The 25343-nt window shown below is 34.3% G+C and overlaps 1 protein-coding gene across 1 annotated transcript in view; it reads left to right on the top strand.

Annotated features, from left to right (window-relative positions):
- LOC123675242 (toll-like receptor 6) overlaps positions 1–23306 on the top strand; it is a 59318-nt gene extending 36012 nt beyond the window's left edge. The window contains exon 2 of the mRNA XM_045610583.1: positions 22563–23306. The gene's annotated coding sequence lies outside the window, so the exon portion shown is untranslated. The remainder of the gene's footprint in view (positions 1–22562) is intronic.
- The last annotated feature ends 2037 nt before the right edge of the window (positions 23307–25343 follow it).

Raw genomic sequence — 25343 nt, 5'->3', positions numbered from 1 at the left:
TGTTCCATACTTTACGGACACGGTGTATAATGTTATCTGACAGTGTTCCATTCGAATTGTTTATATTTGGTGCGATTGAATATGAAACTTTTAATAATTGTTCCAAAGTATATCCATGTTCTATCAGAATCGTTTGAACCTCAAATTCTGAGAGCATTCGTTCATTTCCTTGAATTATGATTGCTGACAAGTTTGTAGCGATCATTGTGGGCTTCAATTGTTATGCGAGTACAACAAAAAATTACAATCACACGTTTATTTTATGTTCAAGCGAATAATACCTATTTAGAAGCGATTACCTAATCTGTCTTGACAAGAGTATTTATATTTGATTTCATGCTTTGTGAATAGAATTCACACTTTTTTCAAATTTATGTTGAACAGTATTTCCGTTTAGGTGAATTCAATGATAATGATGTAGATATATGATTTAGGTGTTTCAAATCCACAACCATTAAGTTTTTTGAACGAGAAATTTTTTTATTTCATCACAGATCCACTGGAACATATCGTTTGATGAATCAAATGTTTAATTCGTGTGTTTAGTCAGTGGAATAGGAAGAAAATGTAACACTCATGAAGATTGAAGAACTCCAGATCCAAGAGACTGTCCAATTCCTTCTTCTCGGCCATAAATCAAGTTTCAGTTCCTCTGCGGTCTCTCCGTTTTCGCTTGGACCATTTCTACCCAATTTGTGGTATTAAAAGTAACTGTTTCAATTTCTTTAATGGAGAGATGATCTAGAGGAACGTCCGTCCGCAACCGGTGAAGATCTCGTGAGAGCAAAATCGTCTGATGAATCTTGAGAGTTTTTTGGCAGGCTGAAACAATGAATATTAAGAGGTGTTAACGCCGTCTGCAGTTGTTCGTGCGAATCGGAGAGTTTTTTATTGGTTGGTCCGATCGATGATTCCTTTTAGCTTTTTTGCTCGATGATATCGATATTTTTTTGTCGAAGTTGGTCGTTATGATGGAGGCAGAAAGTGTTATTAGGTGTACAACTTTGCTTCCTCCGTTTTGCAATAGATGGCTGTAGCGGTAAGTGGTAGTTGGAATGAAAAAATCCTAGATATCATAGCTACAATAAGCCTAGGTATTTTCGAACAAAACGCCATCGAAATATTAGTCGATTTGTGTCTGCATCATAAAGTTATTCTCGATTAAAAATGTCAGCTTACTATACAAATTCTCGTCATTCGGGGGAGGTTTTGATTTTCTGCTTAAATATGAAGAAATCTGCTGCTGAGGCTCATCGAATGCTCTCAAATACCTATGGTGAGGCGTCTATTAGTGAAAGAACGTGTCGAAAATGGTTTCAACGCTTCATGAATGGTGATTTTAACGTCGACGACCAGCATGGCGGTGGAAGAGAGAAGGTTTTCGAAAAATGCAGAATTGGAGGCATTATTTGATCACGACTCGTGTCAAACGCAACGAAAATTGGCGGGATCATTGGAAGTGACGCAACAAGCCATTTCAAAATGCTTGAAAGTTATGGAAATGATTCAGAAACAAGGAAATGGGGTGCCCTAAGAGTTGAAGCCTAGAGATGTTGAACGGCGTTTGTTTGCTCATGAACAGCTACTTGCAAGGCAAAGACGGAAGAGTTTTCTGCATTGCATTATGACGAGACGAAAAATGGGTTCATTACGATGATCCCAACCGCAGAAAATCGGCCATGCAAGATGGGAGAAAGTAGTGGCCACCGATAGACAATAATTTGAATCATAAATGTATAACCAGTTTTTTACAATAAAGCCTCGAATTTCTGGAGAAAAACGGCGGAAGTAAAGTTGTATGCCTATGTATATAAGTTTCAAAATTTCAAAAATTTTAATCCTCGGTTTCAGACATCACAACATGATTTTTACTATATTATTTTTTATGACAGCTGAGGTATGAAATGGGAGAAATAATGAACCAATGTGTAAACTTTTAAGCGTTTTTCCATTATCTATAAAATTGTCTTTTTCTTTCACGATCAATCTTCGTCATATGCAATCCAAAATTTGCTTTGTTTTAAACTGAAATACATATTTTCTTGAATCCATCAGTCCGTCAGATTCTTATCCAAATCTGAAAATTAGTCAATTTCTCATCGCTTAGCCTGCACTTTCAGTCGATAAAATTCAGATCGAGCGATCTGCCTAATGCGCGGAAGATTGAAAACAGTCAGGACCATTCAATTTCACTGGTGATTAATACCGAACAATTCAATGGTTCGAGCGGGAATAATGCGAAAAATAACCTTATCATTTCGTCGGCACATAATTTGGACCAGTAAGAATAAGCCAACAGAGCGATTATGATTTCTTTCGAAATCTCTCTGCCCATTATCAACGGCCGACGTTCTTTTGTTTGTTGTTTGCTACGCCAACTCAGACCCTGCGCAATCTATTATGGCGGCGGAATATGTCATTGTTGGGAAAATACAATGAGTCGTTTTGGGAACAGAGGTTAGGGTCGAAAGAGAGTTTTTGTCGACCTATGTGGGAAATTCTCGTATCCAAATACAATAACAAATATAATTGTTTGTTAGAGTGGTTAGCTGTACGTGCAGGCTGTTTGTAGGGAAGGAACGTAAGAGGAACCTCAATCTGCCTACTATCGATTTTTCTGCTTATTCTAGTTTTACACCACTGTAATAATTAGAATAATATATGCTCTTAGAAATTGAAACAAAACTAAAACTTTTGGAGATATTTTTACGTAGAATCTGGTGGGGTTCTGATTTCGTTCCAGGTGTTGCAGTATTTGAGATATTAATATAACTTACTCTTCAATGATACACCCTATATATTTTTTCTTCATTCGGTCATAGCGCCACAATATGAATTCTACTACTTTCTGCGTAGAAATATCTATAAAATCTGGTTGCAATAATCCCAATACTTCCAATTTATTTCGAAATAGCCGAGTATGTCTATAAATAAAAAAACATCTTGTAGTATAGAAATAGAAAATATAACTGCTATAGCCTCGGCTCTAGCAAATCTGTTTGTGGTACCTTTGGTTCAATCAAATAGTAGCACGGTATCGCGACGACTCTTTTGAGAGTCCTGAAAAATATTGTGATACCCTGTGCTGAGAATTTTTCACTATCACTCAAACATAATCAAAAAACTATTCAATTATATTACAAATGATTAATCAATTGCTCCTATAGTATACTCCAGCATGTTCAGGAAGACATGTGGGAAAATCAAGCTATCGAGTAACTAATAAAACGTTATTTTGTGAAACAATGTTACTGGATTTCAAAACAGTTCTACATTGCTTATCAATTATTCTGTAGACCGTTGTTGGACTGGTATTGAAATACCTCTATGCTCTATGCAGTTTGAACCTATGGACAATATGTATTATTGAATGCATTCTGTATCAATCCAATACATTTGGATTCCTCTGGGAGTTCTGCTCGATAACAGCAGGCCCTGGAAAGCCGTGGAAAATTGCAATTAGAATGACGCAACGATGTAGATGTTCAGATTAGTACATAGTACTTCGAAGAAAGGTATAGGACATGTTCTTTAATTTTTTTCTATTGAACTGATTTTTTTTAACACTACATAACAACATTTATATGTATTCACACATGCAGACAACACGTAATAGAAAAATATGATTATTCATTTCTTCACTCCTCAATTCTTCAATTTGGAAGATTTATCCATATTTTGAATACGAAATGAATGAATCATTGGCAACCTAACAGCTCGAAGAATCACAGTGGATCTTGTTGCAAAACTGTCTTGTTATTGATACATCTAGAACGTTCGTAAAGTAGAACTTTGTGTAAATAGGTCTTTCCCTTCTGTTTCTCTCTCGGTTTCTCTAGTGTTTAAAGAAGTAATGCAACTCTTCGCGCCTCAGTGGCCATTTGAAAAACCTACGGCTAACGGTTCCTACCTGGTTATTCGATCTTTTCCATTGCTCACTAAGTTAACATTCCAACAAAATATCGTATTTCACTTTGTTCCTTCTGTAATGTTAAGTAACCCTTCGTTGACTTTATAGGTATAATGTGTCCGAAAAGTCTTTTATCTTGGGAGGAAACCATTCCGCATTTTTATCACATTCTTCAAAATGAAATATATTCTGGAAGGGAAGAGAGTATATCCGATTGCAACAGACAAATACTGAAAAGAGCTCTCAAATGATTCAGCCTGAAAGGAAAATCATCAGTCTGAATATAGAAAACTCCCTATTTTCAAATTATGCTTACTATTTCTAGATTGTTGAGTATAGTATACTTTACTATAATGATGTCATGAAACCTTTTCTAGCAGTTTACAGACTATGGATTACTCTCGGGATTACTAAAGTTGTCAAAAAATTTAACGATGTATTTGTGTTCAATTTTGAAAAAATGTGGAATTTGGTACAGCATATTGTTACCTATATTTTTCTAGTGTCCAAACTATAATTTTGAACGTATGAAAAAATTGGCATATCGGCAACATGGTGAATTGATGACAAAGGAGAAGTAAGAGTAGGGCGGGCAAATATCCCCAGATTTGTGAACGTTTGGAATAGTGACAAAAAGTTTTTGTTGGTACCAAAATATGAGTATCGTTTCTTAACAAACAATCGACCTATTTTACTTCTACTTTACTACCGTCCAATATATAATAATATGTTTATTATGTGTGTTCATTCTGGAATATGAAAACGTATAATAATGATAAAGTTCAAATTTCACAATATTTATTACGTAGTGAATAAAAATCGCTTCGCTATATTTCACATCTATTGAAAATTGATTGAGAGTCATTACTAGTTATTTCATATAGTTATATAAAAAGAGTGTGAAATTGAAAATTGCTGGGATATATTTTTGTCTATCTTATTATGCTTTCGATTGACGCAGGTATGTTCCATTGAAAATATCGACATTACTCAATAACTTAGATAATTCTCGCAGGAAAGAAAATTCGAACATAGAGTATTCAAACTATTAATATCTCATACTTTCAGCAGACATTAAAATAATAATATCCTCCCATTAGGCAAATGTAGAGTATGGAATCGATGATTTATCGTCTAACGTCGAGAAAGTTTGAATGATGTATCAGACCAGCTGAATATTTTGACCGAAGCAACACCAATAAATGCCTACACTTCAGGCAATTTCTACCGCATAACATCTCCAATTAACTTCGGGACGTACCTCATTAACAACCAAGAATTATTAGGGTGAATCTGCCCTTGGTTCCGAGAAACATCGTTAAACTAAATTCGGTCTTTAATAAAAGTGTCAGTCTGGTCTAAATATTTCCAAATTAGGCGATAATCGTTGAAGATATTTACGACTTTCGAATTAAAGAGAGACGAAAGAGGTATTTCAAAGTTTGGAGACCAAAATAATAGAAACAAGGGTCAGACTAACAAGTCAGAATTGGGATAAGGGTGCACCTTCAAAGTTGTCCAATTAAAATGTAGATGTATCCGGGAGTTTCGGTTGTTTTGACTTTTAAATCGTTTTTACGACTCTATGTTGAAAACTGTTTTTTTTTTCTCAAATTAATTTCACGTGCTATTTTGGTCAGCGATAAAAAAAAGTTTGAAGGAAGAACCGACTGATGTATTATTTCGGAGACTATAAAATTTTACATCCCAGACTTAATTGCCATCGAAAATGAAGTGATTTATTGCAGCGTATATTAGTTTTTTTGGATTTAGCTACCGCTGCGAATGTGCCTATCTTCGTGTTGAGTCATAAAATCAAATGTACAGTTGATGAAATCGATTCTGTATAATCTCTTCATTTTTTAAATCGATCCATAAAAATGGTAAGTTATTATAAAAATGATGATATTCCGATGGAACTTGGACTGCATAATTATCTTCATAATTTTATAACCGAAAAAATAAAAACTTTTCGAAACCGAGTTATTGCTGAATGATCCTCTTCTTCGAGAATTGCAAACGTTGAACTTTGGGGGCTTGATCATAATTAATTTCAACTATCTTGTAACATAAACATCTAGAATTATCTCAGTTTTTACTATCGGAGCAAGTATATATGTATCATATTTATTTCTGGAGATAATTATTGGAATAAATGAATTGACAAGAGCAGCTTTGTTCGAATTCCTCGGAAACATAAAGTGAACAAATTACAGTCGTCAATGAATCAGTTGTTTATACATATCAGTTAAAATTCATGTGTTTAAAGAACACATGTGGAACGCTAATTGAATTAGCTATCTTAATTGTTTTGAGTTTGTGTAAATCGTTGGAAATGTATGCATCAACAAATTTCATATTTCTCTTAGGTAATAGTAGTTGGATGTTGGTATGACTCAAAATATGAATAATCCTGAGTTTATATCCCATTCTTGTTGATTGCACATCCAGAACCAGAGAAAATTCGAAAAGTAAACGAAAAAAAAGATGCATGGTGCTTCATAAAATTTTTATCGTGGTTGTTTGCTCCATCAAATAATTTTTGTGTTAAATTTCAGTTCCTTTTTGACACTTGGATAGATTCAAAACTGCAATCAACCAGTTGATAGATCTATCAAAGTTTGATGAAACCCGTTGTCAATACATGTTTCAGTGATAACCTCGGTGATAACACTGACTGAATTTTGCGAGCAGACGAATAATATCAGTTTTTCAATTTTGATGCACATATTTCCATGATGATAGATCTGAATAGGTACATTGAAAATCTAGTTTTTATATGTATAATATAATATGAATAGAATATCTCATCTGGATGAACTTGGCGACATCAATGGGATCATGATAAATTACATCTTATATTGAGTTCCCAACGACGAATGAATGAACAAGCGCTCAGAATCTCCTGATGACCAGTCAAATGTTCTCGACAATTTTGTCAAAAGGAATGATGTTTTCTGTAGGATAAAAAATTCAGAGTTCATATGTGAATGAATAGAAATTATTTAATCCAACTAATTCAATACATGGTGGCCCCTTTCAGTTATTGATGAAGAGCGAAAATAATCAACTCAACTAGATGACTAGAAGAGAATAGAAAATCAAACTAGGACCCTGAACCGTTCGTATTTTGCAAACGAATATATCCGAAAAGAATAGTAGTGAATCCCTTTTCAATTCCACTCAGTTTGGTCCTTTGTCAGCCCTGCATAACTAGGTTAAAAACACCCCTCGACGTTACTTATGCAACCCTAATCAACAAAGGGATAATCTAGTTAGAATGACATAAATAGCTGATACAAAAACACGACGCAAACACCTAGAACTATACAGCTGACGCAATTCGTACGCTACAAAATACTGACCAGAACTGTCGCTTTTTCAACCCCCCTTTTTATGAAACTGGCATAATGCGGGTATTTATGAAACTGATATTTATCTTCCGCCACGTAACTGGCTTCACTTGAATTATTGCCTAGTCAAAATAAAAGCCAAAGAATGCATCGGTGTTTAGATTGGGGAAATTATATGGGAGTTCGATAAAACTACCCCTAAACGGTACGTGTTTATGTATATTTCAACTAACCGCAGCTCAGGGAGGAAAATGAGTTGGTGGAACTGTGTTATTTGGTTACCTAAAGGCGGTATTATAGTTTTCCGGTCGATGATGGACAATGGCTAGCCTTAGTGATTGTTTTTCTACTTTTTATTCTGACAAGAAGTGAAAATTAGAAATAAAATATAATATTTCATTTTACTGACTCTAATGTGGACTGTATAAATTTTATAAAAAAACCAATAACCATTTACGTCCTGACCTGTATATTAATTTTTCCAAACTGAACTAGTAAAACGCGATATATGGAGATCTTTTGAATTTCAAGTTGCGCCTACTCTGTGGATACACTACCCAAAAAATATACATGGAAATTCTAAAATCCGTATGGGACCATGTAGGGCCGCAGGATATTCAAATACCAACCAAATTTCATTGAAACGAGAATTGAAGAAATTAGAACTGTAACAAGGATTTGAGGACACACAAATTGACAGACAGACACGAAATTAAAGTAATTCATTAAGGTCTGAATTGCAATCTACCAGCAGAAATGTTGAAATCCGAGACCAAAACTTGTTTAACTCTCAAAAATAATCCAATAATTCTCAATACTTTGGGTTGATTTAGAAGCAAAAGTAACAATATACTATCTATTCCGCTTTCTAACAGAGACAAGAGAGAGATCAAGTTGAAGGAAAAAAGTCAATTTTATAGTTAGGCGAAAACTGGCTTGTTTTTTGTCTGGAACAACCCAATCTGGTTACTCAATGTATGGTGCTTACATTTTACAAACTGAGTTCATGATTTTTGAAGCACGAATTTGAAGAAGCCAGTAGGTTTAGAAGTATTAACTAATAGGTCTTGAAAAATCAGTCCCCAGTGATTGTATTAGTTTTATGGCCCTATGAGGGTAATTCAAGAATAAAGTAAATTTACCAGTGCGCACAAGAAGAATTTGAGTTCCCTTGAGTAATATGAGGGCAGACAACTTTATTCAACCTAGGACTAGGATTATTTCTTAATAAGAATACCGATAAATTGTCTCGAACATTTCACAGAAACACCAGTTTGATCAATTGCAAATATGCTCTACTTTTCCTTCAAATTAGCAACATAACACTATGTTGTGATGATATTTGTTCCTTGAATCACTTCATTCGTGAATTTTGTCCTTTCGTAGTTGAATCCCACATAGTACCATCACTATGATCTCAGAGTAACAAAAATAGATAGAGGGAGCATGTTTTTGTCCCCAACATGAAATATCAAATTTGATATGAAGCTCGCGAAAATGAAAACATATCAGTGATACGATATTCCACTCAATTCGCGAATTTCTCCACAAAGAACGCACTTCTTATGTCTCATAGTGAATCAACGTTTCATATTAACTCAAAATATATTGAAATAAATACCTAAATATATCAGAAATTCAGGAAACAAACTTCAAGTGCTCCAAACGAAGTGAAACAACCGATGACACTAGGAGAGCAAAAGTTGCCAAACCTTGGATTTCAGCAGGTACATACAGAAAATAATAAATATTCTGCTTATTATGAATTCGACAATTAGGAAAAATATCGGATTCCAAATATTCAAATTTGCATATTAAATCGGGATCCACTCAAATAAATATATTTCATTCAATATAATGTACATTCATAACGATATAGTAAAATTGGGGATTTGAAAATATATCACAATCCGACAACGTAATTTAACCATGTTGGGGACATGTAAAAATTTCGTTTACTTCCTCTATCTATGTTCATTACTCTACTCTTATTTCAAATGATCGACGACAAGCTTATTCACGTTTCCAGTCAAAAACCTCCCTTCCTGTCATTTCCTATATTTATAGGTAAGTGAAAGATGAATGGCGACAATATAAACAACAAATCACCTCGAATCCGATGAAAGATTCACATTTTCGATAGATGTCAATCGCCTGCCGCGCCTAAACTGATTAGATACTCCGCCTCTCACAATACCTCGCTGTTATTCGAATTTCTTCAGGTGTGAAAGTCGAAAACTGACTCACAGAACCTTTTCCTTTCTGCTACACGATACCCAGCAGAGAAATACAACACCACATCGCGTCAAAAGAGACGGCGTTGCTTCGAAGGAAATTGAATACTTCAATTCCTTGGTGTACAGTTACAGTTTTCACGCTTTTTTGAGAAATTTAATAGGGGATTTATAAGCATATCGCCGTTTTCCCTTTTATGAGTTTTGACGTTTCGAAATCTTCAGAGGACGTTCTGGAAGGACAGATATACAGTTTTTTATGATGATTGGTTTGTGATTCACGTTACATACAGGTTACGAGAACGCGTAATTCTTAGTAATATATGAGCTGGGAATTCGATATTTTATTTTCAATAATTTGATTAGGAGTTGTTTATGAGAATTATGTTTTGGAATGTAGAATGTTTAAGAATCGGTATGAAGCACTCTGAACCTTATATAGTACTGTTTTATTCTCTCAGGTCACAGAATATCCTAGATCGTTTGACAGGTTTAATTTTGTGAGATTACACTGTAAAGTTTGAACCATAGACTATCCGATTCAAATCTGAATTTTCGAAATCCGTAGTTTTTCAGTTTTACTTATGTTTTCAATTCTATGATATTATTCCTTCAGTATGTATGTATGATTTCTTAATTTCAAACATCAATATTATGGCTCGAGTTCTCAATCTATGTGTCCATTTTTTGCAATGGAACCTAATGATTCTGGTAGGAAGAAAATATCGAAAATTGCAGCATATTAATAGAACGCCGCGCAGGGTTTAGTTTACTCAACGAAACGTTGGTTTAGTTTAGTCCAAATTGGTAGCCTGATTGCATTAGTCCTAATCCTGTAATTTGAACTTCAACATATACAGGGTGGCCATTTGAAAACGAAACAGACGAGATTACAGACGAAATAAAGTTTTTCGGTAGAAATGCTCGGACAGGTCGATTTTTGTTTCGAGGGGGACAACTTAAGATGTAGGTTACGGACGCATAGCGCTTCAACCCTTGCTGCTACAACCCTTACCCCCAATTTTTGAATAGGGAAGATGGGGTGAGTGATACCTCAATTTAAAGGTATTTTTATACTGATCTCAGCACAGTAATTGTTTTTTCATTTTATGCATTAGTTCTCGAAATATTCATGCGTTAGTTAGTTAGGAAGGAAGCCACAGTCATGGTTGTTTTGAAGCTCAAAATGTCGATTTTTCACAAAACAGTACAAGTGCCATGAAAACACCACTTCATTTTCAAATACTTAGTTAAGAATATTTCGAGAACTAATGCATAAAATGAAAAAACAATTACTGTGCTGAAATCAGTATAAAAATACCTTTCAAATGAGGTATCACTCACCCCATCTTCCCTATTCAAAATTTGGGGGTGAGGGTTGTAGTAGCAAGGGTTGAAGCGCTATGCGTCCGTAACCTACATCTTAAGTTGTCCCCCTCGAAACAGAAATCGACCTGTCCGAGCATTTCTATCGAAAAACTTTATTTCGTCTGTAATCTCGTCTGTTTCGTTTTCAAATGGCCACCCTGTATGTATTGATTACTGAGCGAAAATTTCAACTACCAAATAAGAAATAAACATGTTATTTCAGTATATCAAATTCATTTTCTCTTTCGAAGTAAATCTGAAATATGAGAAATTCACTTTTATCAAGAAAATACCGGAAGTATCCTCAAAGTCATCGTTAAATTTTTTGATAATGAAGTGCAAATTGTACAACACATCGCGCTATCAATGTGAATGAATTTCTGGCCAAACACTCATCAAACCATAATAAACAATCGTCGTGTTCCTCTGATATGTCTACGTACACAATAAACCAAAACAAAGCTAATATATTAATCGTTATAGTATACAGTAGAACCTCGATCATCCGGCCTAATGGAGGGGAAACGGTTCCTGGATAATCGAAAAACACGGACAATCGAAATTCCTCAAAATACGCACAACAACTATGAAAATTAGAGAAATGTATGGGGTACAATTATTTATTAAGCAACAAAATCAATCGAATCATAATACCATATAAAAATATACAAATGAAAAACAAATCATTGCATTGGTACCTATAATACATCGAATGTATATAATTTAGTTGAAAAAGTATGTAATTTTTGTCTGTCTTTTTTATTATTCATCTTGAGACAAATGTGAGCCCGAATTTTCCTCAAGTGGAGGACATCAATATAATCCGTATCATTTTCCTGCTCTAAATAGTGCATCAGATCATTTGCAAATCTCAACGCGTCTGTGGCAGAAACAGTGTTTCTCTAATTCTGTGGTTATTCCGTTCATTCTTCCACATCTTGTAGAAGAAAATCGTGCGAGAATATATCTGAAACGCACAGTTTTCATGGTTATATATTATTATTATATGTTGGTACTCCGAACTTTCCGCCACGGCTTTATCTATCGATTCATCAATTTGCCTTGAAGAAATCAGTTCACCCAACCAACATTTCTCAATGCAAAAATCACTAAAAGTTATTTATGGAAATATTTCATTAATTTCAATAAAAATGCAATGAATTAGAGAAAATAATGTATAATACTGGTACAGAAGGCTCATTCTACCACTCGTCCATTCAAAAACTCGCCACTTCGTGGCTCGTTTTTGAATTTTGAGCTCGTGGAAGAATATCAATGCCTTCTGCACTTGTATTATGAATAACTATTTCCTGCGTGGAAAATTCTTCAACACTTGAATCGACAATCGTCTGTATCCATACAGTGGTTAGGTTGGGAAAATTTTGATGCGATTTCTGAATCATCCAGTATCTAATAACCGGGTTCATTTAAATCCGAATTTAGCCATTCCTCAACATCATCGACTAAAACATTTTCAAATTATACCAAATTATTACTATGGCGCATGCGTAATGAATTGAATCCCGGATAATCGAGTGGATGTCTGCTCGTAGGAACGGATGAGTGAAAATGTCGACGAGCACGGATTACAGAGTAAAACGGATAATAGGAGAACGGATAATCGAGGTTTTACTGTATCCTCTTGTGTATGAGCACCTCTACGCCAGTGTCGGCGTATGCGCAGGCCCCAATATGAGATCCAACACACATATATTTATTTAATTTCACGCAGATCCGGGACGATGAGCAGTTTAAATTATTTACTCTGTCAAATGTTCTGGGTTGTAAGGGGCGGAGAACATTTGTCATGAGAAGAAAAAGCACGACAAATTCACCACGTATCAAGATGTTTCGGGTACGATGAGATAATCCTTTCGAGTTACATTGCGTGACAAAAAGCGGCTCCTGAATTCAGATTTGAATAGGGGTAGGTAGAGATATTCGAGCCACTCAAACGACCGATTATAAGAGCATAAATAAGGGGTTGGTTTCTATGGATGTATTTTGGGAAAGGTCGCGATGCTTTGTGATTAACTGCAACTGGAAGTGGCGATCCCCTCTGGCCAACGGTATACAGGGTGTTTCCTAAACATGCGGCAAAAATTCAGGGGGTTGTTCCTTGGACTATTCTAAGAATATTTTGTCCTTTGATGATTTTTGAGAAACCTATTTGTTTCGAAGATACAGGGCGAACAACATTTTTCATATTTTTAAAATTAATAATAGTTTAAATAAAAATGCGTACCGCACTGTGTTTACTAAGTAGGTACAATTTATTTTTAAATTTGTTTAACAACATTCCAATTACTAAAAACGGCCAGTTTTTTGACTAAAAATTGATAAGTGCAGATGGTAAAGGAATACAGATTAAACACGGTTTTCATTTGAATTCGTTTTGTGATGTATTAGCAATTTTTAGTCAAAAAACTGGCCGTTTTTAGTAATTGGAATGTTGTTAAACAAATTTAAAAATAAATTGTACCTACTTAGTAAACACAGTGCGGTACGCATTTTTATTTAAACTATTATTAATTTTAAAAATATGAAAAATGTTGTTCGCCCTGTATCTTCGAAACAAATAGGTTTTTCAAAAATCATCGAAGGACAAAATATTCTTAGAATAGTCCAAGGAACAACCCCCTGAATTTTTGCCGCATGTTTAGGAAACACCCTGTATTTCAAACAACTCAATTCTTCTGATCTTGTGGTGATTTGAACTAATCCCTTTAATACGCCAATTTTTTTCATTCTGTCATACAGTCTTTAAAAATGATTGTGGTGGATTTTGAGATATTTCTTACCGCTTTTCACACTAATCTATGGCAATGGTGTATTATCAATTCTTATTTAAATTTCGTGAATTATCAGTTTCCAAACCTTATATCTTAAAATCACTTCGAAAGTTCACTACGCTTTTACAATAATTTATGATGGCCCTGAATTTAGTTCCACTTATTCATGTTCGACACATAATTTTCGAATGAACCAGCCCGCTAGAAAAATTTGCGGAATAGGTAGTTCTATCGACCATCTAGATCTACAGTAATTAGATGGCTTTATATATCAGGCTGTTTCTCATATTTCAGATTAACTTCGAAAGAGAAAATGAATTTGTTATACTGAAATGACATGTTTATTTCTTCGATAGTTGAAAATTTCGCTCAGTAATCAATACATACAGGGTGTTGTGATTTGTTTTCGATAAACTGAAATGGGTGATAGATCACATCATTTTGAGCAAAAAAGTTCCTATGAACATGGGTCCGGAAATGCTTCGTTTCCGAGATACAGGGTGTTAAAGTTGAAAAAATAATTCTCGTTTTCTTTAATATGTTTTGACTGCTTCGAAATCCTTTCATGAAATTATTCCTATTCAAATATTTTATTCAAATTCATTTTGAAAATTTCTAAAGCGAAATGCATGCGGATTTTCTATTGCCCACTAATAAGTAGAAGTGGTATGCTATGTAATTATTGTTTTTAAGTGTGAAATATTGAGTTGTTGGGATGCTTTACGGATACTGAGTTTTCTTCGAAAGTCTGTAAAATTCTATTTCTCTGTAGATGATTTCTTCTTTGTATGCTTCGTTCGGGCCTTTGGTAACCAATACCATTTTCCTGTATTTGTTGATAAGCTATTAACTTAGTTAACTATAATTATAATTAATGACATCTAAACCTAACACACTTTAAATCTGTCATTGTGTATAGCCATTTTGAATCTATTGTGGTTGCCATGGAAAACCAAAATAATCATGTCAGATTTAGATGTCATTAATTATAATTATAGTTAACTCATAACTAATACCATTTTTGAAATGCCTTTTATGTATAGTAATATAGAATATGCAGATATCATTTTTGTATACCAACGGAAATGTTGAAATCCGAGACCAAAACTTGTTTAACTCCCAAAAATAATCCAATAATTCTCAATACTTTGGGTTGATTTAGAAGCAAAAACTTAAAAACAACAATTCTTTCTTTTTTCCACGTCCTTGAGTGAATAATAAATGTTGAAGTTCAAATTACAGGATTAGGACTATTGCAATCAGGCTACCATTTTGGACTAAACCAAACCAACGATTCGTAAATAATTCAAACTTAATCAAGGCAAGTTTATTTAATCAAATAAGGATGATTTGTTTGAGTACAGAGAATAAATTCTTGCTACATAGCAAGCACCGTTAAGTCCTGCATTCAGAAAAACTGAAAATTCAACCTGAGGCCGTGTTCATTTGAAAAGGAAAATATTCATCCCCCCATCTAAAAATCATGGAAATCAGCGAGGATATCCACCAAGCCGAACAACCAAGTTGAGAAAGGTCCTTCTATCCCTCCAACGGACAAATTTGAACTGGACCGTCCAATTGCCTCATCCGAAAAAAATGTCACATCCGAGTCGTCCTTTAGGCCCTAGGTTCACGATACGGCTGCAAATCCGGGCTGGAAGGGTAAGAAAGGGTCCGAAATACCCTCTGCCCGTACGAATTTTACGTACAATACATTCTGACCACATCTATTATGCCATACAGGGCCAGCAGGCTAGGGGATAATGGTAAATGCAGGCTCGTCGATTCATATCATTGACTAGCACAATGGCAATCCGTGATTCTCGAGTGATAAGACTTGCATTTGTTGCGGAGGAAGTGCCATATGGGAAGTTATAGACCTATTTATTTCCAATGACAAAGAATGGGTGGTGAGCTAGATTTGTTTTCGTGATTAGGTACAGTTTGGATGGAGGACCTGGTGGGCTGACTGGAAAGACAGCCTCCTCATCAGCGTGTTCAGCTATTCTGACAGGGATATTTATCTGTCGGTTGAGCAATTGACTATTGTTCTGAAATCGGAGGCTGAACATGATTTATGTGGAACCAAGAAGTTGGTGGAGTGGAATCAGAAACCCGCAGATGACAATTTGATATTTCTGTACGCTTTTGTTTAGAGAAAAGGACGATATCATTCTTTATATATTTATTGATTTGATCGAGTTGCTAGTTAGTTTAATGAACATGAAGGTAGAGTTATGCAAAATGTTGTATGTACATACACCCTAGGTAACTCAAATAGTATTTCCGTATTTCCGAAAGTGTTGAAATTTTTCTATAAATATTTTAGTCTCGGCGTGAATACCCATATCGAATTTCATCAATATCGAACTTATAGATGGAGTAATTTTGCTCATAAACAAGACTCACCATTTATTCAAAAGAGAGCCCCTATGGAATCACTTTTGACCAAATCTGAGCACACTTTTCGTGATTTATGGATTCATCCAGCTAAGTAGCTTGACATTTAAACCAACTACTGTACTTGAAAATCAAGCTCGTGAAAAAGTACCTACTTGAGCTTGACTTGACTTGATTTTAGATATTTCTTGCTTGACTTGATATCAAGCTACTTGATATTACTTGAGCTTGATATGCACGCGTCGCGACTAAATAAGAATATTCCTCAAGCTCCGAGAGACTGAAGCATTTGCCAGTGTGACTTTATTGGTAGTTTTCTCACATTTCTATGGAATCTATTGGTAGATTTTGGTAGTTTCAGAAATAACTTTCCAAACTTGGCCAAAATGGCCAAGGATTTTTTATCAACGCCAGCATCTTCAGCTCCTGTTGAAAGATAATTTTCAAGAGCTGCTCTTATACTTACAAAAACCCGCAATAGGTTAGGCGACAAATCTATAAGATGCCTCATGTGTCTTAGATCCTGGATAGAAAATTATAAAATCAAACAAAGCCTGGAGGTTTCTCAATATTAAGAAACTTTATTTTTTCATTATTTTTCATTTTGTTATGATATATAGTGATTTAATTCATGTTTCTATTTCAAACAAGTTGATATTTCCAGTTCTTTTATTCAACGAGTTCAATAAATAAAAGTCTTTTTTGCAAGGTTCCTTCTCATTTAAGATTTTTTTTTATTGATGTGACACTACACAATAAAACTGCTGAAAATCAAGCAGCCTCATATGATTCAAGTACTTGGAAATAAATACTTGACTTGACTCGAAATTGAAAAACTATGAAAGTGATCACAACACTCTGCAACAAACAACAGCATAACATATAGAGATAAATATACAGATAGAGGGAGATGGCAGAATTGAAGGAAAAAAATTAATATTATTTAGTTGAAATAATGCTAATAACCTTCTTAAAATCTCGCGAATACTTATTGATTGAATAACCAGTTTTGTTCTTTTAGTACCTCTTTAATTCTTTGCTTCGAGTTTCCTACAAGATCAAAGATGCAAAAGATCAGTATCTAAACGAACTAGCTATCAAAAACATCTGCTTTCGCGGCAGTATGTTGCCCTTATTTTGTCTCATTTTTCTAATTGACACTGCTGTAAGTAATGAGCGAACGAAATGAAGAACTAGAGACTTCTTATGGATTCCTTTCGCAACCACCGCAACGAAGATGAAAAATAGGGATATCCATCCGAAACCTGTTATCGCTCATTCTAAGCTGTTGCAGCCCGTAGAAACTCGAGGTAAACGTTGCAATCCATTTTCTGAATGATAAAAAAAAAGACAAGCCAACACGCTCTGATGATCGATAGCTTCGAGGATATTGCTTTATGTCCATGATAAATGGCCGAGCAACATATTAGTACATTTTTCCCGACCTTCAGTAATTACGCATCGCAGCGGCATCGGTGCCGAGCATCCCGAAATGAATGAGCTTCGAAATGCTTCCTTTCCTCCATCAACGGAGTAGATGGGGCTTCATGTGCTCCACAGGAAATTTTCTGAGAGTTATTCAAACTCATAATTATCAATTTGACTGGCTGAGTATGGTCATTATTCCACGAGATGCCAGACGCTTTTTATGGCGTTGATTCGGTTTTAACGCACCATGAAGTATGGCATAAAAGACGTTCGTTTGTTATGCGATAAAGGGAAATAACTAAATTAGGCGTAGTATGCCTTTAAAATTGGTTTCGTTTCACCGTTGCTGCTTGGGATAAACCGGCAAGCGATATGGATCTCGAAGAATAGATCTTCGTAAAAAATAGAAGATTTGGAATTGAGTGCAGCTATTACCAATACCAAGGTTAAGTCCAGACTACCTTGAAATTAATGTGTGGAGAAATCTATAATTAAGCTGGCCTCAAAGGCTTCTTTTCGCATCGCAACCATTTGAGCTCATTGGTTACACTGGAAATTTATTATCACCATCTTTCTTCCATAAAATCGTTGCATCAATATTCAACCGAATAAAGAAAGAGATTACGAAACAAATCCATAAACTACCATAGAATTAGAAAAAAGTCATCATGAATCAATTTTAATACTGCTTCTCTAGAAGGATACTCCTCAAACCTACAAGGTTCTAAAAAAAATCAAAGTACAATTGAAAACCATTCGGTATTATGAAGACATGAGCAACCTCAGTACAAATATTTATTCGTGATGAAAGTATTGCAAGATGTTGAGGGTTTTCTATGAAAATGTACCATGTACCAAGGAAATCAATATATTGATTTCCTTTGATCTTCTCATTCTTTCAATATTGCCATTGAGAAGAGCAGAATATTCAAATACAGATATCAATATAAGGAAAAGCATCAGTTATTTCTACTTTATCTTCAGACCAAAAACTACAGCTTCGGTGTTAGTTCATATTGATTTCACCAAACGTACATCAGTCAAAATATTTGATGGTATAAGAACGAAAGTGTAAAAGAGAGTTGAAAGGCTCGACATCGAAACAAATCAATCAGAGTATAACTCATTGTTACCTCCTAACCCTCTCACTGTATGAATATTTCCATCGTCCTTCCTTTTTGACTGATACCCCAAAATTCAATATCTTCACCAAGTTCCGAAACTTGACGTCATAAATTTTAAATTTCAAATCACGGTCTAGTCCCCACTTGCAGTTAGAAACTTCGAAGCCATCGAGGGTGGTATTTTCAATTTTCCGAGGCATATTTCAATTAGTAATAAGAGAACAATGGACCACGGTATAATCTTACTGCAATAATTAAATTTCTCGTAGTCAAGCTTGGCAGAAATTCCGCTTATTAAGGCACCCCTTGTTCACAAGCGTCGATCAGATGAGTTGAGAAGGATCAAAGCCTTGCTGCGTATTCGTCCGTCGCATCCTGAAATAGGCTTAGTAGGGTCGAAACAATGGGTGTAGACATAAAATCATCTTGTCACTTTTGTAGTTGAACGTTACGGTATCTAATTTTGAAAGAATGATTCTTTGAAATGTGTCACAACCTCAGAGTAATAAACATAGATAGAGAGAGCATATGTCATTTTCAGTAAGGAAATGTTGTCCCCAACACGAACTATCAAATTTGACATGAAGCGCGCGGAAATGAAAACATATCAGTGATAGGATATTTCACTCAATTCGCGAATTTCTCCACAAAGAATACAATTCTTATGTCCCATAGTGAATCAACGTTTCATATCAACTCAAAATATATTGAAATAAATACCTAAATATATCATAAATTTAGAAAACGAACAAGCGTGCCTATAACGACGAGAAACAACCGATGACACTAGGAGAGCAAAAGTTGCCAAACCTTGGATTTCAGCAGGTAGATACAGAAAATAATAAATATTCTGCTTATCATAAATTTGACAATAAGGAAATATATCGAATTCCAAATATTCAAATCTGCATATTTAATCGGGAATCACTCAAATAAATATATTTCATTCAATATAATATACATTCATAACGATATAGTAAAATTGTGGATTTAAAAATATATCATAATTCGACAATGTCATCTAGCCGTGTTGGGGACATGTAAAAATTGTGTGTACGCCCTCTATCTATGTTTATTACTCCATGGTCAAAACTGTTTTCAAGGTGTTTTTTTTGGTGAATGTTTAAAAAGATCATTATAACATTTGCCTAAGTGTATCAAATATGAAAATTTTGGATTGCATGAGGAAATCTGACTTTTGGCCAGTTACGAGGCCAGTTACTTGATGGAGTATGGAGGGAATAGAATAGGTTGCATATGGTCTTGCGGGGGTACCTCAGTGGTCTGTTTTTGGTCAATTTTTATTGTTGGGATATTTATTCAACCCACAAAATGAAACTTGACGGATATGGGACTGATCTGGTGGTATCTTATTTGACATAAAGCAATATATATGCAGCATATAATATGCTGATAAATTTTAGCTATTAAAAAGTAGCTAGGCAGATCTACCAGTGAAAATGCGGCAAAACTGTGGAATAAGAGTTGCTGCAAATATGAGAGAAAGCGTTAAGGGAGAACGTACGAATTTTCCCCGTACGCCACTGACGTGAGTTTCATACAATATATCCAGAATTCGACGCGGAGAAGGGGAGAGCCTAAACCTAATGACTAGGATTGTTCAATGTTATAGAAATCCACCAGTATAAGGGAGGGCGCTTTCGCTACAGAATCACGATCTCTAATAAAATAAAGATTCCAATTAACACAGCTGCGTACATAAAGCGGAAGTCCGTGCAGAATTTTGATTATTTGCAGTCCACCCTGCACTAATAATGGTGTTTTATTCCAGCTTCATTGTTCCTGTATAAACTTTGTAATTGATTAAATTTGGAGTCGGGGCTTTGTTTGAGTTGGGTATGTTCGGGTCAATATTAAATGGATTTATTCTTCTGTTAATTGGAATATCTTCGATGAATTGCGAATGCCTGGATTGATGCTAGGTAGCGTTACTATTATTTGAAGTCCTACGATCGTTATTTACTTCTAGCTCAAAGAATATCCTAGCAGATTGAGAGACCTGGTAGACATTATTGATTGAAGTATTTGAATTCGACATTATTCATTAGTTTAGTATTAGGTACTTGAAATATTGTTACCGTCACAATTTCTATATATCACAATGATACGCTTTATACTCTTTTACAATTACTCTTTTTTGCTCTTGATGAGGGATTTAGCGCTTAGTTTGGTTTTCAAGCTACTTGGCTTTTTTCGAGTTCAAATCGAGCTCAAGTCAAGTTGTAGTTTTTCAATCTCAAGCCAAGTATTTATTTATCGAGTACTTGAAACATATAAAGATACTTAATTTTTAGCAGTTTTATTGTGTAGTGTTACTTTTGAAACTTTTTTGAAATAGAAACAAAAAATTAAATCACTAAAAATCATAACAAAATAAACAATAATAAAAAAAATAAAGTTCCTCAATATTAAGTAACCTTCAGGCTTTGTTCGATTCCATAATGTTTCATCCAGGATCGAAGGCACATGAGACATCTTATAGATTGGTCGCTTAACCTATTGCGGTTTTTGTAACTGTAAGCGCAGCTCTGGAATATTGTCTTTCAGGAGCTGAAGATTGCTGGTTAGGTACTTGAAATATTATTACCGTCACAATTTTTGAACATCACAACGAAACGTTTCATACTTTCTAGAATTAGGTACTCTTTTTTGCTCTCTTTTATATTTCTTATATAGATTTCCGTAAATAAGTCTCATATTCTTCGGAAAAAAACTTGAGTTCGATTATCCAACACAATTTGAGGAGCATAGCTGTCTGAATAAATCATGTCATGTTTATTTCTGTGTCAAGAATAGAAACTAAGATTAAATGACATAAAGGAGTTACAAAAAGTGGGAAACTTTTTATATTTCTATCAAATAATCAGCCGAATCCGAAAAACCTCGTGATTGCATCTAGCAGAATTAGACAGAGGAAACATCAGACAGCCATTTCTCTAAGGACTTCTTTGGGGGAAAAGTTATATCGAGAACTATCCAGTTTGATGGGGCAAAACATAGCGGAAGCTTTTCGGAACATTCACCCTGCACTGAGCTCGAACAGTATACTGGCAAAATACAGGAACGTAAAAACCATCCAGAGATATCTCTTTAGCAAATTAAACCAACGTTTCATAGAAATACTAGTATATCCAACCTGGGAATGGTTGGACGCAATAAGGACACAGATAACATTTAACGACTCTATAAAGTGTGTTGTACTCCTTGTTTTTTTCGATAACATTGCATTATTGCGATATGTCTTGCCACTATTTTAACCAACAAATGTTGGGTATCAGCAAACTTGATGGAATTCAATAGTTGAGTTGGTTATTTATTTATTTACAATCTGGATATTTTTCATCAATAGATTCTGTCCATTTTTATCAATGTATATTTGGTATCCTTGCTATATGAATATCATAACTTGATCCAAATGCGACGACATTTCGATACTTCCTTGTGAAATCTATAATAATTCTTAACACCACGAAAACCGCAATGATTCGACAGTTCCCCAAGTAGGTAATTAGAAATGACTAAGCAATCTATTTTTACATTCCAGTTTTGAAGTTTCTCACGACAACTTGTTGATGGAAATAACATCTCTTCTACAAGATTGTACGGACATTATTCTGTTATCTATTTGAGTCCTGCTGTTTCATAACTTATCAAACTATGTAAAATATGCATCTTAGGAATCAAGATTTTTTTCAATTTATCACCAATTCCCGAAATGATTTTTGAAAAGAAAAACTTTGAAGTATGGTATGACAACCTCACTCCTATCGAAAAAAAAAATTCTCAAACATTGATATGAAATATAAAAACAACATCAAAAAGAATCGCAATTTCAATAATAATTTAATGGCACTGTTCTCCATACAAACTATCTCATAACTTTCTACTTTTTTTATTCCTTCCTATTTCTAATTCGTTTTTTTCTTTTTCAGTGACGTGTTCTAGAGCGACTAACAAGAATGGAATAGCCAGTTGCGACTGCCAGCTAGATGGTACCGCAAGGTGATTGTGATATTGTAGAAAATATGAATTATAAAAGATAGTTTTTTTTATAAACCCTATGGAGGGTCCTGATGTTCAGCTTATAATTGTTATCAATTTCGTACTGAAAGGACTGACTAATTTAGATACGAATTTCAATGAATTTTATGACATTTCGAATTTCGATATATCAATGTTCTTATATTTGCTTCATGAGCTTAAAATTATAGATGTGAAATTTGTACGATTGGAGAGTTGTGGTATATTCTCGCATAAAGATCACAGCAAATTCGTAGGTTTGTATCCCAATCGAAAGTTTCATGACTATAACATTCAGTGAATTCATTGCCAACGAATTTGTTGTGTTCTTATGTTTTTAAAGGTTGTGATGATTTGAACTACAACGATAAAATGAGTTTTTTTATTGTTATCCATCCTCTGAGATATTGGAAATGAGAGATTATTCTATCTGATTTCAAATTCATAATTTTTCAGATTTTCGTATTTTGCTTATTGTGATCAGATGAATCCTATCATATTCATTCAATAAATTGTCTGTACATAGTGTGTAAATATTATTTAAAATATATTTTGAACAAGAATTCCAAAGCACTACCTACTAAATGTATATAGTATTACTAAATTATGCTTAATCTAATTATTGTAATTCGAATAAAACTTATTTAATTTTGAAATATGAACTGTTTTATTTGTCTCATCCATTTCAAGTATATACTATACTCTGCACAAATTTTGATAATTTCTGAATTTGAAGTTCAGAATATATAACTTCAGAAAACTAAAAGCAAAAAAGAAATCCAGAAAAGTTAAATAAATCTCGAAAATAATAAAAATGCATTGAGTATTTCTGTCTTCAACTTCTACACACAAAATAGAACTTCGGAAAAAAGGAATTAAGAGTGGCAATCTGGAAAATAACAATGATGAAAAAGTACCTAAATGATTATCTTCGCATTTGCTACAATATTAACTATGAATCTTGATAGTTATAAATATTGACGCACGTAAATTTCAGTAATAGAGAAGAGAAATCAGAGTTCCGCTTGAAAGTAATATATTTTAATTTTGAAATACGTGTGGAGAAAATAAGACATAACGAAAAATATTTTTTATATTCAATGCGAATCATATTTGATCGCTACACATTATTCAATAATAATAAAAAAAACTTGATTTGACGTGGAAATATGCTGATCAAAGTAATTATGAATGGTTCTCTAATACAAGTGCAAGTAATACATCAAACTAGACGAAAATGCCTCTTTCAGAAAAAAACTTTCATAGATTCAATTGAATTTTTCAAATGAAGTCTGTAGTCAAAAAAATTCATTGTCAGAGTTTGCAACTGACCACTACAGGAACCAATTTTATTTGATCTTAACAATATAATGAATGGTTTTCGTCATGTGGTGGAAAATAACATTTTCATTCAATACACTCCACAATAATTGATTTAGATTCAGTGGCGACGCCAGCTCTCATAAACAGGGGTGGCCAAGAGGGGGCAGGATTTTTTTTGGGGGCCAAAGTAAAGTGAAATTATAGTTCTGCTAATCTTTTAGCCTCTGATTTTAGGGGGAGAAGGCAGCACAATTTTAAGAATGAAGTCATAACTGATGCTGGTATATAGTAAGGGTCGTGAGGGATATGAAAAACAATTATCTATTCATTGACACCAAAAACAATGGCATTATTTCAATATTAAAATTTAATGTTATTAATCAATCAAAGAATCACAAGAAGAAAAAACAATTCACTAAATATATTCATCTCGAATATGGATGCAGTGATCCATTTTTGGATTGATTTTTTACTGAACAAAACCAATTTAATTCACAGTTTTCTGCAATGGAGTCACCTTCGTTGAAACACACTATGTGGGTATATTAATATTCTATTCAAATAGTAATTTTTCAATTTCCTGTTCCCTGAATTGAAAATTTGCGGCATGTCATAAAGAGTATGCAACTGCACCATATTTTTAAATCGTTATTTAACTAAAACAGAAATAATCCAATAGAACAGTGTGATCTCATGCGGGATATAATGATGATTAAACCACATTCAATGACCAAAATGTGAGCACCCAAAAATAAAATCCTCCCAATAGAATTCAACTGAATTACAAAAACAATATTTGAAAATTCCGTTTGTTCCGAATGGAATTCATTAATAAAATAGAGTGGGATTTATTTCTGATTCGGGAAAAAATGTTAAACTTTGTTTTTATGTCAACAATATTCCCTTTCCACTTTAGGGAAAACCTATTTAACATGAAAATTAGGCAAATGGTGCTGCATCGTATTTATCACCCCTGACAGTATCTCTTCAGAGCAATCTATTTTCCTCTGTGAATTTGCGGCTGGAGCTCTTGTTGAATCTGTAAATCATGACTATAGGTTGTTTTCTATCTTCCTTTCCTGCAAGAATGAAGTAAAGATAATCGAATTAGCATCGACTACATTTTTTCGTGAGTTTTAAATTAAAATAGTCTGTTCGATGAAGGTTCTTCTAAAATTAGACCAGTAGCGAATCCAGGCCCCCCTTTCAGGGGGGATGCTTTAGACATCTTTGTTTCAGAATCAAATTGAATTTTGCTGATCTTGTTATTATTTTAGCCTTAGTATGTCAAATTCTAGAGGAGTCAGCAAAATTTTAGGGGGACCCGGGCTATATGGGGGGGAAAAATTTTTTCCCCAGTTCATCCCCCC

Source organism: Harmonia axyridis, chromosome 3, assembly GCF_914767665.1.
Source record: "Harmonia axyridis chromosome 3, icHarAxyr1.1, whole genome shotgun sequence".
NCBI classification, from domain to species: domain Eukaryota; kingdom Metazoa; phylum Arthropoda; class Insecta; order Coleoptera; family Coccinellidae; genus Harmonia; species Harmonia axyridis.
Note: the sequence above shows the minus strand (reverse complement) of the source record. Positions and strands in the feature narration are given on the sequence as shown.